This window comes from Sarcophilus harrisii, chromosome 1, assembly GCF_902635505.1.
Source record: "Sarcophilus harrisii chromosome 1, mSarHar1.11, whole genome shotgun sequence".
NCBI lineage: Eukaryota > Metazoa > Chordata > Mammalia > Dasyuromorphia > Dasyuridae > Sarcophilus > Sarcophilus harrisii.
In genome coordinates this window covers 652,998,189-653,015,259 of record NC_045426.1, presented here as the reverse complement: position 1 = coordinate 653,015,259, position 17,071 = coordinate 652,998,189, and the positions used below count along the sequence as shown (strand labels likewise).

The window sequence follows — 17,071 nt, the reverse complement described above, 5'->3', positions numbered from 1 at the left end:
TTTATATTTAGTCATATAAATAACTCCCATTTTTAAAAATTTCAAATAGAAGACTTCATATTTATCACCATTAATTTTCATTTTCTTAAATTCATTCCATCATTCTAACTTTGATGAATCCAAATTCTGTCATCCAAAGTGTGAGGTATTTCTTCCAGTTCTGTGTCATCAGCTATTTTGGCAAGCATATTATCTATGATTTGGTCCAAGTCACTGCATAAAAATAAAAGGAAGAACCAGGTCCTAAAATGTCCCATTGCAGACATCTTTTCAACACGGCACAGATACATTAATTGCTGTTCTTAGGAGTTAGGTCATTCAGACAACCAAATTCTCATATGGTACTACTCCACATTTTTTGTATCTTGTCCACAAAAATATCACTATCCAAATGCCTTGTTGTTGTTGAGCCCCCACAAACACTATCCAATATGCCAGGCATATTGTGTCTGTGTGTTACTGCCTCAGACTACTAGTCTAGTCAAAATAATGAGTTTAGTATGTCATGACTTTTTCTTACTGATCCAGTGGGGGTTTCTAGTGATCACCTCTTCCCCAAAACATTAAAGTGACAGGAAAAATATTAATCATGTATTTGAAATTTAAAAGTGTCATTTTTGAGACCTAGTTAATAAGTATTTGCCAGCACATTATTGCCAGCATATAGAATGAAGGATTTCCTCCCATTACAAGAATCTGGATTGTAAATGTGCATTTTGGTCTCAGGCACTCTTAAAGCATAACATACCTATGGGTATCTGAAACAACAGCCCTCTTTTCCTCTAAGAGAAACCAACCCACATTCATCTTGGGCCTATCTTTCCCAAGACTGAAAAGGTCAAAAAATAAAAGATCCACTCAGTGTCCCCCTAAGAAGATAGCAAATGCCACAGGTATAGCACAAGTGCTACAAAGGAGGAAACTGAGGCACAAAGAGTGGAAGGGACACAGAATGTCAGATCTGGGAGGGCCCGAGAGAGAGAGAAAGGAAGGAAGGAAGGAAGGAAGGAAGGAAGGAAGGAAGGAAGGAAGGAAAGAAGAAAGAAAGAAAGAAAGAAAGAAAGAAAGAAAGAAAGAAAGAAAGAAAGAAAGAAGGAAGGAAGGAAGGAAGGAAGGAAGGAAGGAAGGAAGGAAGGAAGGAAGGAAGGAAGGAAGGAAGGAAGGAAAGAAAGAAAGAAAGAAAGCCCTCAGAACACAAGCTGTCAGAGCTAGGTGGGCCCTTAGAACTCAGGGTGTCAGGGTTGGGAAGGCCCTTAGAATCCAGGATACCAGAGTTGAGAGACCCTTAGAATCCAGGATACCAGAGCTGAGAGACCCTTAGAACACAGAGCCAATAATAGAAAGCCCAGCCTCCTACCTTCCAATCTGTGGCTTCTGACACTGTAACATCTCACAGACTGAGATGAGGAACACATTTGAAAGGTGGAGAATAATCAGATTTCTATTAAATCAGAAGGTGAGAGTTAGCTTCCTCCATGGGACCCTAGCCAGCTTTTTTCTTCTACCTCCAGGCCCCAGGGCTGTTTCTGGGAAGATCTGAAGATCCCTGGGTTTCTCTGTTAAACCTACAATCCCAAGATTAGGAGAATTAACTAATGTGTGTGACAACCCTGGAGAGTTGAGAAATAGCTTCATTAATCCCCAGATATGGCAGGATAAGGAGTTCACTCCTCTGAGATCCAGGCAACTTCAGGGAGATAAGGTTTTCTTAGAACTTTAGAGCCAAAAGGACTATTTGAAATTATCTAGTCCAGCCTGGTTTATCTGGAAAGAGTAGGGAATGAAGGCTGGTGGGGGAAGGGGACTGGGTTCAATTCAAATTCTGGGCACGTGACTAGGCTACCTCACTTTGTCCTCCTTAAGATAAGAGCGCTGAATTAGATCATCTCGATAGCTCTGTGGATCCTCAGGTTCCTTACAGCTTTAAATACTATTACCTGATCATTGTACTGATGGGTAAGGGAGCAGAGGCTCAGAGAGGGCGAACAGGGGTAGGGGCCCAGCCAGGACGGGACCCAAGGCTTCTGAATCCCAATCCCTCAAGAATTTGAAATTGCTGAAATTCAGAAGCTTTTATACTAGATTCAAACCCACTTTTCCTGATTATATCCTGAAATATATTGGCAGCCTTCTTCCTAAAGCAGAAGAGAAAGGGAGACAGGGAGGGGGATCAGGAGGGGTGGCTAAGAGCAGAAAGTGGAGAGCCCCCACAATTGGGACCGCCCAGGAACAAGCAGGAAGTTCTGTTAGTACAGCTCTTGTTACTGTAAAACTTGGGAGGGCCCTTAGAACACAAATTGTCAGAACTAGGGGCTTTTAGAACCCAGGAGATCAGAACTGGGAGGGCCCTTAGAACCTGGGATGTCAGAGCTGGGAGGGTCCTTAGAACCCAGTAGGTCAGAGCTGGGAGGATCCTTAGAACCTGGGATGTCAGAGCTGGGAGGGCCCTTAGAACCCGGGATGTCAGAGCTGGGAGGGCCCTTAGAGCCCAGGATGTTCAATAAGTTGGGAGAGACTTGAGCAGAGGATGTCAGATGGATAGAGACTTACAGCTCATCTCATTCAAGGTTCTTATCTTTAAGGTTGGGGAGGGACACTGCATGGGATCAGGTTGTTACCTTCAAAGGGAGGCTTGCACTTGGGTCGACTCCTATGAAGTTAACTGTAGGGGGAGAATGATAAACACACTGAGGCAAAGGAAAGCAGAACTAAAAACCTCAGAGCCCTGCTCAGTGTGATGAGCAACTGTGGTTTCAAAGGACAGACAGATGTCCCCTCCTTGCCTCTCTCAAAGCATTGGTGAACCGCAGGTACATTGTCAGACACAGTCACGCTAACTTGTTGTGTGATTGTATCTCTTTGTTACAAGGGGGAAGGGATGGCCAGCCATCCAGCAGAGATCAGAGCAGCATTATTGGAAAGTGACAATAATATTTAAAAAATCATCAATAACATGTCTTTTCTAAAAGAAGAGATTTCATGGAGACACAGAGTATATCTTCTCAGACTGCTTAGGACCTAAAAGAAAACAGATGGGACAGTGGAAAGCACCTTGTATTTGGAGTCAAAGATCCTGGATACAAATCATGTCTTGACCACTAACTAGCCACATGAGCAAGTGATGAACATCTTGGGGTCTCCACTTCCTCATTTGCAAAATGTGCAAAATGATGGGCTCAGACTCAACAGCTTCTAAGAGCCCTTCCAGCTCTAAATCTGATTCAAAATTGAAGACAAGTAGAGACACCCGGTGGGTATGGACAATGAACAGGAATTTTATTCTGAGGTCTTTCTTGAATTCTGAAAAAAAAATCAGAAAGGGGAAAAAATGTTCTCAGCTTCTTCCAGTTTTTCATGTCTCTGAATATACTCTGGGAGGCAGCAGAGTAGGCTGGGAGACTAATTCATTGCATGACCTTAGGTGAGCCTTTCTCCCCACCTGTCTCTAGGCCTCAGTTCCTCCATCAATGAAATGAGAGACTGGGAATCAATCACACCCAAGTGCCCTTCCAGCTCTGTGGTCTATATGCTAAGGGCCCTTTTCAGCTCGGATGATCTATATTCCATATAAAACATGATGATTTTCTGAGTAAACCTGGTTATCCATTATATGTTTTGTGTTTCTAAGCTACCAATGGCTCTTTTAGGTAATAATAAAAAAAAATGCCTAAAGAAAAAGCAAGTATGGAATTTCTAGGCCTTCTCCCTTTTTTTCCTCTCCAAGCCCCATCTCTCCTGTCCTGCCCCGCCTCCTCCAAATGATTAAAACCCTTCATACACAGCAGAAAAATCTGGGCTATCTCTGGGACAGAGGAAAGCAGGCAGCCCTTGGGGCCCCAGCCCCAGCCTCTCCCTCTCCCCAAACACAGAGAGAGAGAGAGAGAGAGAGAGAGAGAGAGAGAGAGAGAGAGAGAGAGAAATGGGGGGGGGAAAGGCAGGGGAGGGGAGGAAGGAGAGGATAATAGAAAGAGCAGGAGGTAAGGGATTGAATAAAGAGGACTAAGGGGTTTGAGATAGAATAAGGGAAAGAAAGAAGAGAATAAGATGAAAGAGAATAAAGAAAGAAGAGGGAAAGAATACACCATAAGGAGGAAAAAATGGGAAGAGAAAGAAAGGAGAAAAAAGAAGGAAACAGAAGGAAAGAAGAGATGGAAAAGAGAGGGGAAATGTATGGGGAATGGGAGTGAGCTAGGTATGGTCAGAATAAGAAAGAGGAAAAAGGAGCTAAAAAATGAAAGGGAATGAAAAAAGAAAAGAGAGTGATGGAGATAAAAAGGAGAGGAAAGGAGGAAGGAGATAAATGAGGGGAATCAGGTGAAGAAAAAGAGGCAAAAAAAGGAAAGGAGTAGGAAAGATGAGGGAAGAAGAATGGAAGGAGATGGAAGGAAGGATGGGGAGAGAGAGAAAGGGAGAGAGAGAGGAAGAAGATGAAAAAGAAGGAAGAAGAAAGAAGGAGGAGGAGGAGGAGGAGGAGGAGGAGGGAGAGGAGGAAACATGAAGGGGTGGAAGAAAAGAGTCAGGACAAAAGAATAATAAAGGATAGGGAGAAGAGAGTGAGAGAGGGAATAGAAAGGGAGAGAAGAGTAAAGGGCAGAAAAGAAGAAAGGTGAAGATAAAAAAGGGGAGGGAAAAGGGAGGGAGGGCAGGGGATGAGAGACCAGGGGAGAGGAAAGGAAGAGGCAGGAAAATGCAAGGGAAAACTAGAGTGAGAAGCCAGCCTAGCTATAGGAATGCATAAAAGAATTATGTCTTTGTTAACATAGTTGCTCCCTCCTGAAAAAATGCCCTCCCTTCTCTCTGATCATTCTTCTCCCCCTTCAGAGCCCATCTTGAGATCCCCCTCAAAAACCTTCTCTAAGAATTGTATTGACCAAACCACGGCTCTCTCCTTCTCCTCTGAGTTTATTGGGAGCTGCCTCCTTTTCCACAGAATATGAAGGGAGAAAAGCCTCCAAAAACGGGGGATTCCTCAAAGAACAGTGGAGAAAAGCAAATGTCACCTCCCCTACTCCATCTACTTAGCCAGTAGTTCCAAGAGGATGAGGATCTTCTCTGGTCAGCTCCTTCAGTCTCTACCACAGACCTTTGTCCTGAGCAGGGAAGGAAAAGTGGGAGAGGAGGTTTCAGGACAGAATCATAGATTTTAACACCTGGGGACTCCCCCACATACAACACAGACACACATTCGTGTAAGGACGCCCCTAGAAAACCTGCCCCAGTTTCACAGTCTCTGTGAGTTGACATCTCACGAGCTCCCACCAATGCATTTATTTTTGTTGAGTTAGAGGACATAGTTGGTTCAAAGCAAAATAATTTCATGCAACCAAGGTTGTAATGTGAAAAACTGGGCATATCCCCCCAAAATACATGGAGCATTAATAGAAATAGTGAACATACCTAGAAAACATGGTTGGAGAAACACACTCTTTGTAGCCAAGGTACCCACGAAGAGAGCATATACCAGAGGGCAGAATTCCATATATGGGAATATGGGGGACCAGGATATCGGGGACCTGGATTTTTTGGAACACAGAGCAGCCAAGCAGCAAATCAGAGCCCAAAGACTTTGAACTTGTTTCTGTTAGGAAGACATCTGTCATGTTATTTGCTCAAGTCTCTCTCTGACTTAGAGTTAGAAAGTTTCCCCTTAACTCTCATCAGTACTAATTTCCTGCTTACACATTCCTCTTAGATCATTTCTAGGACTTTTTCCCATCAAACCCCAATGTGCCAACTGAAGCAGAAGCTTTATACTTTTTCCTGAACTCCCCCTAAATTTCCCCAAGAATTTTTGATTGCCTTGCAAGTATGAGAGAAAGAGAGAGACAGACAAAGAGGAGAGAGGGAGGGATAGGGAAAGGGAGAGAGAGGGAGGGAGGGAGGAAAGGAAGGAATGAGGGAGGGAGGGAGGGAGAGAGAGAGAAAACAACTACAAAAATCCAAGCAATAATTCTGGAAGTGGCAAACCTTTGCCAAAAACCTTATGAAAAGTCGGACACAACTGACAGCCAATGAACAACAGAATTCTTGGAAGGCATCTCCCTCCACCTCAGTTCTTTGTTCCCCAGTTCTGCTGCTGGGATATGCACATGCAGGCAATAAGTCAGAGTGCAAGCTGAGGGGGAGACAAGCCCTTCCTTTGACACCAGAAGAGGCCCATTGAGAGAAAATAATTTTCCTATGGTCGCACAGCAAGTTAGGGACAGGACTGGGACTAGAACTCTGTTTTCTGACTCACTACCAAGGGCCCTTGACCATTGTCCTTCCTGACCTTTTACAAGTTGAATCACCAGACTTTTCCTCTGGGAACAAATGGTTCACATGTCACACAAAGGTTTAGGTCCCTTAATGTCAGGTCTGGAAGAAAGGAAAGTGACCTGCTCTCACTCATACGGCTGTCCTAAGAGAGACAGAATTTTATCTGATTCTAATTTCCCAACCATGGTATTGTTCTTCCCACCTTATCATGCATCCAGCATTCAATCTTAGAGATCCAGTGCCTAAGGTCACAGAGGCAGTGAGCACCAGATTCAGGGCTCAAACCCAGGTCTCCTTGCTTCTTATTCATCATTCTTTCTATGTTAGCATTTTCTCTCTTAAAACCTGACATCCACCTCCCCTCCACCCCTCCAAAGTCCAGCAAAGCCGGAGTTAGAATCCCTCACTTGGCAGCATCCTTGCTACAAAAAATGTGGTCAGAGGATAAAGTCCAGAGGAAGCTCAAAATCAGCCTAGTTCATTGACCAGTCCTGATTCTCCAGGGAAACTTTCGAGGTCAAACCAGTCATCACCCCCCCATCGAGGTCAGGAGCCCCTGAATCTGATTATAAAGATTCTAATTAGCTTTCAAGCAGCACAGACCAACCCAGGCCTAGCTCCAAAAAAATACAGATAAGTTTTTTTTTTATATATTTAAGTATTTGAATAGTGTCTCTATCTGGGACGGCAGTGAGGCCCCTTTGGAGCAGGCGGCAAAGAGAGAGGCGATTTGCATAGGCAGGTAATTGGTTTTGCAAATAAATCTACTTCTTGAAATTTGTAGATTAGCAATAATATGTCTCCAGATGAGAGGGAAAGGTCACGGATGAATAAGGCAACAATTAAACTTTCGGGAGATTATTAAACTAAACACAAACTGGGCTCAGTCTGGTGGAGGGGATGTCAGTGGAAGACAGTGGGAAAGGGAGGGGACTAAGAAGGGAGGTTCCTAGCCATGGGGATCTGGGGAAGGGAGCTGACCCTCCTCTGGACAGCCATATTTGGTGTTTTTGTTCTGCTCTGGCCAAGCTTTTAATCTAAATGAACTAATAACAAACTGAAATGCAATGAGACCAGCAAATGTGTGACTCTAAACCTTTGCCATCTGAATGCAAAGGTCCTACCTTCCCCTGAGAGAAGAGAAATTCTTTTTAAAAAAATAAATAAATAAAAAGCTTGTTACTTATTAGCTATATAATCTGGTACAAGTCCCTTTCCCTTTTCCAGGTTTCAATTTCCCTTTCTGTAAAATGAGGGAGTTCTCTCAATGGTATTACACACTCTAGTTCTGTGAGTCAGGAATTTCTAAAGGTGTTGTTGATGCAGTTTCTCCAGACCTTATGAATGGCCCTCCCATGTCTTTTGCTCCCAAAATCTATGGCAGTTTACAGAATAGCTCTAGAACTCACACCAGAAACACATAATCCAGGGGAACGCTGAGACAACTACTCAGAAAAAGCCACCCAGAAATATAGGTGCCCACCTCTCTCACTAAGATGAACTCCCTTCCTTTTCTTGGTGTGGCAAAGCAGGCTATTCCATTACCAAGATGTCTCATTTGGTTTCCTCCCTCCTTCTCTCTCTCTCTCTCTCTCTCTCTCTCTCTCCCCCTCCTTCTTCCCTCTTTCCTCTTCCCTCTTCCCACTTCCGTCTCCCTTTCCCTCTCCTTTTCCTTCTCCCTCTCCCTCTCCCTCTCTTCCTTCTTTCTCTCCCTTTTCCTCTTCTCCCTTTCCCTTTCCCTCTCCCTCTCCTCCTTCTCCCTCTCCCTCTCCCTCTCTTTCAAGGGCAACCAGCCTGTAAGCCACCGTACTGGAGTAGTTAGCCTAAAATACTAGGAACAAAGTGCTGCTTTTTCTCTGCTTTTTTGCATGCTAGCTGCAGGGTGGGAAGTTAGCTGGTGCCCTCTTCAGGGCTACTGGCAAAAGCTTCTTGTCCAGCTGCAGGTGAACAGACCTGCCTTCTTTATTTTAATACCCTCAAGTCCTTGACACATGAGTGGAATCCTATTCCAAAACACAATCTTGGATCATTTAGACCAGATAGGCTAGATAAAACACAAATGGCTAATAAACAGTTGACAGTCAAGATAATTAGTAGAATAATTGGCCATGGAACACTTCATGGAGAGGGCATTTGAGTTGGGCCTTTGAGTTAAGGGCAAGTAGAGTTTAACTCTCTCATTCGGATGGCTCTTCCCAAAGGGAGTTTCTATTCATTACCTCCTTTGGTCCTAAAACATCCCAAAGAGATTATCAGGGAAGATATTATTAGAACATTTTGACAAGGCAGGAAACAGCTCCAGAAAAGGAAAATGATTTGCTGTTGGTGGTACAATTAAAATACCTTCTGACCAAGACAGTGTCGTACAATAAATAGAACACTGGATCTAGAATCAGTAAGACCTAGATCCACATTATGCCCTTTATATTTCCCAGTTGGACAAGTCATTTAACCTCTCAATCTCAGTTTATTTATCTATAAGAGTATAATAACATATAACATTATTTGTACAATATAACATATGTTATAAATTCTAGTATAACAAAATAGATTTCTAATGTCATATGTATAATAAAATATAGATTCTAATAATATAAAAATATATAATGAAATACAGGGATGTCCCTTCCAGATCTAAATCTATACTTCCAGGGCCCTTTCTTCAACAAATATTTGTTAATGCTTCCTAAGCTTAACTACAATATGGACAAGGCAGAAGGAGCCTAAGGCCTGCCCACTGACTAATTAAGACTGGAACTATTACTACCACTCTACCTCTCCACATACCCACCCAATGTAAATGGGACTCATGCTCATAGTATCAAAGGAGTATGTAGAATCAATTGTCAATTGAGTGGCAGTAATGGTTGAAGACTCAGAAGAGAGAGGGTCTTCAAAATACTGGGGAAAGGGAAAGAAAGGAAAGTCTAGTAGCCTTCTTAAAAGAGCCAGGTCTTAAAGGAAGAGTAGAATTTGGAGAGGAGGTATTAAAGAGTGGAGGACACTCTAAAAGGGGGAACAGCATTTCCCAAGCATCATGTTTAAAAAATAGTTTGGTATTCCTTTCTGCTATTTCTTTAATGTGTGACTTTGGCTCTGAATCTCAGTTTCCAAGTATGTAAAATGCAGGATTTCTACTAAAGAGTGAATGGATGGATAGATGAATGAATATTATGAATGAATGAATGAAAAAGCATTTATAAGAATTTATGATGAGCGAGGCAGTGGGAATACAAAAACAAGCAAGAGACATAATCTTTGCCCTTGAGAAATTTATGTTATAAAAGGAAAGATGACACATATATGGGAATGTTGACCAGAGAGAGGTGTTTGGGATTGGGTGGTTGTATTTTGTACCTCCTATAGAAATCAATACAAAGCACGCAGTAAACATTTAATAAATGTCTGTGGAATGAATGAATGACTTGGTAGAAGAGAAGGAACTTGATGAAAAGAGTGGTGAGGAAGGAGATACAAAATCATAAAATTAAACTCACAAAGCTGAAATTATCTTGGACTATCTCCCACAACACTTATCTGAACAAGAGCAAGAATAATCCATCCTACAAGTGATCATCCGGCCTTTTCTTGATTAAAGAGGAAGCTAACAGATTTAAAAGTAGCCTGGTCAATACTAGGATTAGAAAATTTTTTCCTTACCTAGAACCTAAATCCACTTCTTGAAAAATGCCATCCTTTGTTCTCAATTGTGCCCTCTGGAGCCAACTTCTTGTTGAATTTGGTCCAACTATCTGTGACCCCTTTGGGGTTTTTCTTGGCAAAGATACTGGAATGGTTTCTCATTTCCTTCTCCAACTCACTTTGCAGATGAGAAAACTGAGGCAAACAAGAATAAGTGACTTGCTTAGAGCCACGAAGTTGATTGGTTGTTGTTCTTCATTCTTGAAGAGCCACACGGCTAGTATTTGAGGTTAGATTTGAATTCAACAGGATGTATCTCCAGACTGGGCACTCCATCCACTGTCACTAATCTAATTCCACTTTCTCATGACAATCTTACAAATACTTGAAATCCCATTCACTAGTCCCCATTCTTCAGTCGTCCTGATCTATATCTGGCCACTGGATCCAGATGGTTGAGGAGAAAGTGAGACTGGTGACCTTGCCCAGACCTCCCTCCCTCAAATCCAATTCACTTGCATGTCATAGCATCACCTACCTGATGTTATGGTCCTTTTTTGAAAACAAAGGACAAATACTACCAACACACATACACACCCTTCAGTCTTCTCTCCCAAGCTAAATATCCCCACACAGCCAGTCTTGGACATGACACTTCCCAATGCAATCCAAAAACAAATTAGGGTTTCTAGCTCTTTATTTTAGTTATGTATTCATTTATTTTCATCCCTTTTCAAATTCCCCCAGCACCCTTGGATATAATGCATCTAGAACTAATGATCAAGGGCAAATAGGCATTCTCTTATTATTCTACTAATTATCCTGACTGTCAACTGTTTATTGGTCATTTGTGTTTTATCTACCCTTTCTGGTCTAAAATTCATTCTCCTGGCTAGAGAAAACAGAAGCAAAATGTGAGCTGAACATCTCTACTTTCATTCAATTGTCAGTTATAATTATCCCATCCACCCCAACAGAAGTCTGTTCCCTTATTTGACCTTCCTCTCTTGCCCAAAGAGAATAAAAACTGGATCTATGATTTCACTGGCACAGGGAACTTTCCAAACACTCTGGTTCTGCCCAAACCAGATAAACATACAACTAGGAAATATTTTTAAATAAATAAAAACACAATAGAACACAGTGTTCATATATGGTTTCATTAGTCAATATGGGACTCCTGTTTCTCTCTGAGTTTGACATGACCAACCTAGAACATTTAGAGACTGACTTGTCCCACAATTTGTAGGATGCCAGAAGAAGAGCCTGAAACTGGTCCTTCTGATTTTAAAAGTAGTTCTCTATCCTCTAAGCCATACTTCCTGCCTCTTAGCCCAATCTAGTTTTTAAAAAAAGGAAAACGGCTTTCTTTAGGTTTTCCTGCCAGCCCCAGCTGATTCAGAGTTTCTTCACTGCTAATGTTACTCTCACAGAGTCATGCCATGCTTTTGTATACACCCTCCATGACCTACCTTTCTTCTCATCTTCTGCATATGTCTCTTTAAGTCTAACTTGATTAAAAAACTGATGCCCCATCAGAGAAGTGGGGAGGAATACCCATCCTTCCCCATCCGACCCTATTCCTGTATTGGTAATTCGCCAAGCTCATGAAATCTTAAAGCAAATTGTGGAGAACTCAGTTGCCAAATGGCTTCCCGAGTAAAACTTGGCTCTAGAATTTCCTGATTGCTCAGACACCCCTGGAGAAAACACAGGCAGCTCCTGCCTTCCCAACTGAGCTCCTGCCTGCTCTCCAGAGATCAGAGTCTTCTTGGAATGGTGCCCCTGAAACCCAGCTGGCTGGGGGGCGGTGGGGAAGAGCAGGGACTCAGAGATGGAGGAATGGAGTTTGTGCGCTAAGAGAGGAGACGAAGTTACATAATCCCAGGGTCATCCCCAAATTTAAAAGACCACCATTCTTTGCCTCACCCAAGGATCATGGGAAGGCTAGAGGAAAGGAATCAACTTTCAATTACTTCCTTACAAAAACATCCCTACCTGAAGATCCTCTCCGAGCTCCTCCCCAGAGGACACATACCCCATTCTTACTTAAAAGAGTTAAAGAAAGCACTTCACTGCAAGTGTGAGGGATAACTCAGGGGATAAACTCTAGGCAGGCACTCCTCCAGGATCACCAGATCCAGAGATATCCCATCCATATAAATATAGACTTTTGTAGTGCTTCTTCCTCCAGACAGACTCTGTCCTTCATCATCCCTCCTCCCTATTGCTCTGGACAGCAGCCCAACTACCCCAGGCTGATGGCTCCACCTGGTGACTGTCACCAGAAATTTTACTGCCAGCAATTTTTTACCCTAGGAAAGATAACATAAACATTCTCTTCTATTGATTCCTAAGCTCCCCTTCTCCATTTTCTTTTTTTTTCTCTATTCTATTGTGAGACACTCTCGCTGTCCTGGCTCTCCCTGCTCATGAAGCTTCCAAGCCAGGAAAAGAAATAGAGTTTTATCAGTGGCCAGAATCCCCTGAATCCCCTCAAAGTCTTCACCTCCCTTCTATACTTTTTTTCTCCTAATTCAAACCCAAATTCAAAAGCCAGCAGAACCAGGTTTGAACGCTGACTCTGGCACTCACTGAGCATGAGATCCTGTGGGAAGATCTTACCCTTCTTTGAACTTCGGTTTTTCCTTCAGAAAAATAAAGGTCCTGAACTGGACAGCAGCTAGGTGGCTAGAGTGGACAAATTGATCAATGGACATAAAGTCAGACGCTAGCTGTGCAATCCTAGGCAAGTCACTTAACCACTGTCTGCCTTGGTTCCCTCAGCTGTAAAATGAGGGTAAAAATAGCTCCTAACTCCTAGGGTTGTTGTCTCAAGTGAGCTAATATTTGTAAAGATCTATGCAAACCTTAAAGTGCTATGTAAATGCTAGCTATGGGTTATTATTTAAGCTGTCTTCCAGCATTAGAGCCAATGTTCATTGGGTTTGTCTCCTCTTCCAATTTAACCAGCTGGGGGGGTTTTGTGTGTGGAAGGGTTCAGTAGAGGTAGCAAAACGGATAGAGGTCAGGGCCTCAGGAAGTCCTGAGTTCAAATTTGGGCTTAAATACTATTTGTGTGATCCTGGGCAAGGCACTTAATGCCTGTTTGCCTCAATTTCCACATCTAGGTGCTATAACGATAGCTCCTACTTCCCAGGGCTGTAGTGATGATCAAATAGGATAATATTATAAAGCACTTAGCACAGTATCTGGCACATAATAAACCTTATATCTTGGCTACTAATATTATTATTAATGATAATAATAATCAATATGTTTTAAGATAAAATTTCAAAATATTTCACATTCACATTCTTGGATTTACTAATTGAATTATTGACTTTCAAATTTTTTGTTTAATTATTAATGGCTTCTTATTCTGGTTCCAGGCTGAGTTCTGACCCTAACTACAGATTTAACCCAGATTCTCCTAAGGATTCACAACAAAGGCCTTTGATCTGGGAGAATCCTGAGGGACAAGAAAATAGGGCTGACTCTGTGCAGGTCATCTTGCTGCTTCCAGTAGTGAGCCCAGAGCATCCTATGCCAGGGACAGACTGGTTTGCTTATCAGAAGCTGTCACTCAAATCAGACCAAGACCTATCACTTGCCCCTGTTCTCTTGGATCAGAACTATTTTCCCAAGCTAATTGTGGGGAAAGGAAAGGAATATTCTTTATATTTTGAATCTTGCCAGTAAGTACATTCTGCCTGGAACAGGTTTCTCACTATATCTGTCTCTCCCCCTCTCCCTCCCTCTCTCTTCCTTCTCTCTCTTTTTCTCTTCCCCTCTTTCCTTCTTTCTCCCTCCCTCTTCTCCTCTTCATTTTTTCTTTCTCTCACTCCTTCCTTCCCTCCCTCCTTCCCTCTTGTCTCCCTCATTTTTTCTGTTTTCTACTCCTTTCTTCTCTCATTCCCCTTCTCCCTTTTCTCCTTCCTTTTTCTTTCTCTCCCTCCTTTCCTCCCTCCCTCTCTCTCTGTCTCTCTGTAGTGTCTCTCTGTCTCTGTATGTGTTTCTCTGTCTCTCTGCCTTTCTCCCTCCCTCTCTTCTTCTTCTCTTTCTCTTCCCCTCCTTCCTTCTCTCTTCCTCCCTCCTTCCTCCTTTCTTTCTTCTTCCTCCCACTCCTTCCTTCTCTCTCCTTCCCTCTTCCCTCCCTCATTTATTCTGTTTTTTACTCTTTTCTTCCTCATTCCCCCTCTCCCTTTTCCTCTCCCTCCCTCTCTCTCTCTCTCTCTCTCTCACTCTCTCTCACTCTCTCTCTCCCTCCTTCTCTCCTTCTCTTCTTCTCTTTCTCCCTCTCTCTCCCTCCCTCTCTGTCTTTCCCTCCGTCTCTGTCTCTCCCTCCCTTTCTCCTTCCCTCTTCCCTCCCTCATTTATTCTGTTCTTTACTCTTCTTCCTCTCATTCTTTCTCTCTCTCTGTCTGTCTCTCGCTTGCTCTCTCTCCCTCCCTCCCTCCTTCTATCCCCCCCCTCTTTCACTCTCCCCTTCTCTCCTTTCTTCCCTTCCCCCTCTCATTCCAGCTCTGTACTATGATAAGACCAAGCCAAACAGCAAGGTTTTATTTTGCAAAGAAAAAAACAGAAAAACAGAGCCGCAGAAATGCTAAGGACTTCACAGGAAGGTGGAAGAGAGAAAGGCGACTGTCCCCAGCTGTGCTGACAGCAGAGTGAGGCTAAAGAGGCCCAAGGCTGGGCCAGGGCTCAATGTGGTCGTCAGTCAGCAGCTGTGCCCGTGGGCCCCTCTCCCCAGGGGTCTGCACCATTTCCACCAGTGGGGGCCAGACTTCCGTCCCCCTGCGGCAGCTCTGCTACCCAAGATGGGGCTGGGAGTGGGGGCCTCCGAGAGTACCTGAAGCCAAAGGCCCAACGGGTAATTAGCCTTCAGGGCCTCTACTGGGTCTATTTTTATCTCCAGCGCTTCAGGACGCCTAATCACTCTTGCCTCCCTTCTCTCATACGGGGCTGCCATGGAAACCAGCACACAAAGGACTTGTTAGCTTGGCTACTGTTTGGGGGACTGGAGGGCTTCCTGTACTTGCTCCACAATCGGAGATTCAGAAAAACACAAATTCCCAGCACAGAGCCGCAGAGAGGCAGGTTCCCGAGCCCCAAACCAAGGAGCATCGCCAGAAGGAATCACAGAACTGGGGATGGGGGCTGGGTGCGAAATCCCAGGTTCCCCGAGCCACAGCACCCCGAACCTTAGAGGCACCAAGCCACAGATTTGGACAAGCAGAGACGCCGAGTCACGGGCCCCGAGGGCCATGATCCCCGAGGGCCACGATCCCGTAGGACCACCATCCCGGGGCCCCATGGAGTCAGAGACGCACAGAGATGCAGCTCAAGGGAGCCGGGCAGCCCAGCTCAAGCAGGAGCAGTCAGAGAGTGCCAAAATGGCTTGGGGTTTCAGGTTCGAGCCAGTCCCAGGGAAATAAATAGGCCCACCTGTCCTAGCTCTTTTCCTGGGGTGGATAGCTATGGTCCAGGAAATGTGGACCGTACACAGCCAGGTCTCAGGGCACCAGGGAGGGCAAAAAGGTGGGGCTCCAGGGGCTTGGCCAAGGAAACAGGATGTCAGAACTGGAAGCTTCTTGGGCACTTTCTGGCTCAGTGATCCTATTTTACATAGGGAGGACCCAGAAGGGGAAATAAGTCACCCAGCATCCTACAGTGAGTCAGTAGCAAAGTCAAGACTCAAACCCAAGACCTCTGACTCTCAGGCCAAAGCCCTTTCCACTGACAGGGCTCTAACTTTGTCTTCCTTCCCCTGCCTCTGGATTCAGCTCAACCCCCAGGAGAAGAACTTGCTTTCATTAGCAACGCCTGCCTGAAATAGCTTGGGGTGGCAGCCGCAAAGGACCTTCATTCATCACTCGTCATCCCGCCTGGCACGCGGCCCCAGCCTCCAGCTTCCAGAATAGCTCTCTAGAACTGGGACTGTAGGTGACTCATCAGCCAACCTGGGGGCAAGGTTTACACCCTGTGGGGGGCTGCCAGGCTAGGGGTCCCCAGGTCACCCACGAGGGGCTGAGTAGCAGAAGACTATTCCCTAGGAAAGACCCCAGTGGGCTGCCCCGAAGGGCCAGTTATTCCACAAATATTTACTGAGCTGCCTCCCTAACCCTCCCTTATCCCTATGTACTTAGCCCTGTATTGGAGACTGACAGAGAGATAAAGACTCTGCCCTCAGAGAGTTCCCTGAGTGCCATTTCTACATTACCAGCTGCCTATTGCACATTTCTAAATGCTTGTCTCAGACACACTCAACAAGTTCAAAACAGAACTCATTATCTTTCTCTCCTCAAACCCATTCCTCCACCAAAATTTCCTATTTCAACTGAGAGAAGTATAATGCGACCATTCTTGCAGTCATTCAAGTTCATCACCTTGGAGTCATCCTCAAGGTCCAGGCTGAGCATCACGGAAACCTTTCTATCCTAATTCCTAGCTAAAGTTCCCCCAGCTTGTCACAGCCCTGATCCTCTCTAGGCCAGGGACTCCAGCCCAGAACAGTCCTTTTCCCTCATCATTCCCAGAAGAGAATGGCCATTTCCAACCCAGAAACTTCCCAGGACATTCTAAAATTCATCTAGAGGATGTAGCTCATTTACCAGATCTGTCCTTGCTGGTCATCTCTAGACCATTACTCCTCTCGTTACTCCAGACAACCTTTTCACTGGCTAATTTTCCCTTCCCTTCTCCTGGAGAACAGAAAAAATGGTGATTTTGTTCCCCTGAGGGCCTTCAAAACCAAACTATTCCAGCCTCTCCCATAAACCTTCCTATATTCTCAAGAAAAGGAAGGTTTTCTTTCCACAGCCCCCCTTTTTTCTTGTGGCCAAACGCCTTTCTTGGCAGGCTTGGGCTCATTAAATAATCCTTTCTCTTGGTCTTTGCATTTACAGATGGTTATCATGTTCTCCCCCTTTCCAATCATGGTTCCTCTGGCCAAATGATACATATTTGTGCTCCTCCCTCATAAATCAATCTCCCTAGCCCCTTAATCATTCCCAGTGCAGAACTCGTGGCTCTCGCCCATCCGCCTGCACCTCCAGGTAATGAAAGGCAAAATGGTCTATTTGTCATATCCCTTATCTCTTCCTGATCCGTCTCCAAGGTCAAAAATGAAATAGGTGCCAGGGCTACGCGTGCGGGAGATGTCGGATCG

At 44.3% G+C, this 17,071-nt stretch overlaps 1 pseudogene; it reads left to right on the top strand.

Moving 5' to 3' along the window:
* The first annotated feature begins 15,167 nt into the window (after window positions 1-15,167).
* Window positions 15,168-17,071, top strand: part of LOC100924983 — a 58,233-nt pseudogene continuing 56,329 nt past the window's right edge.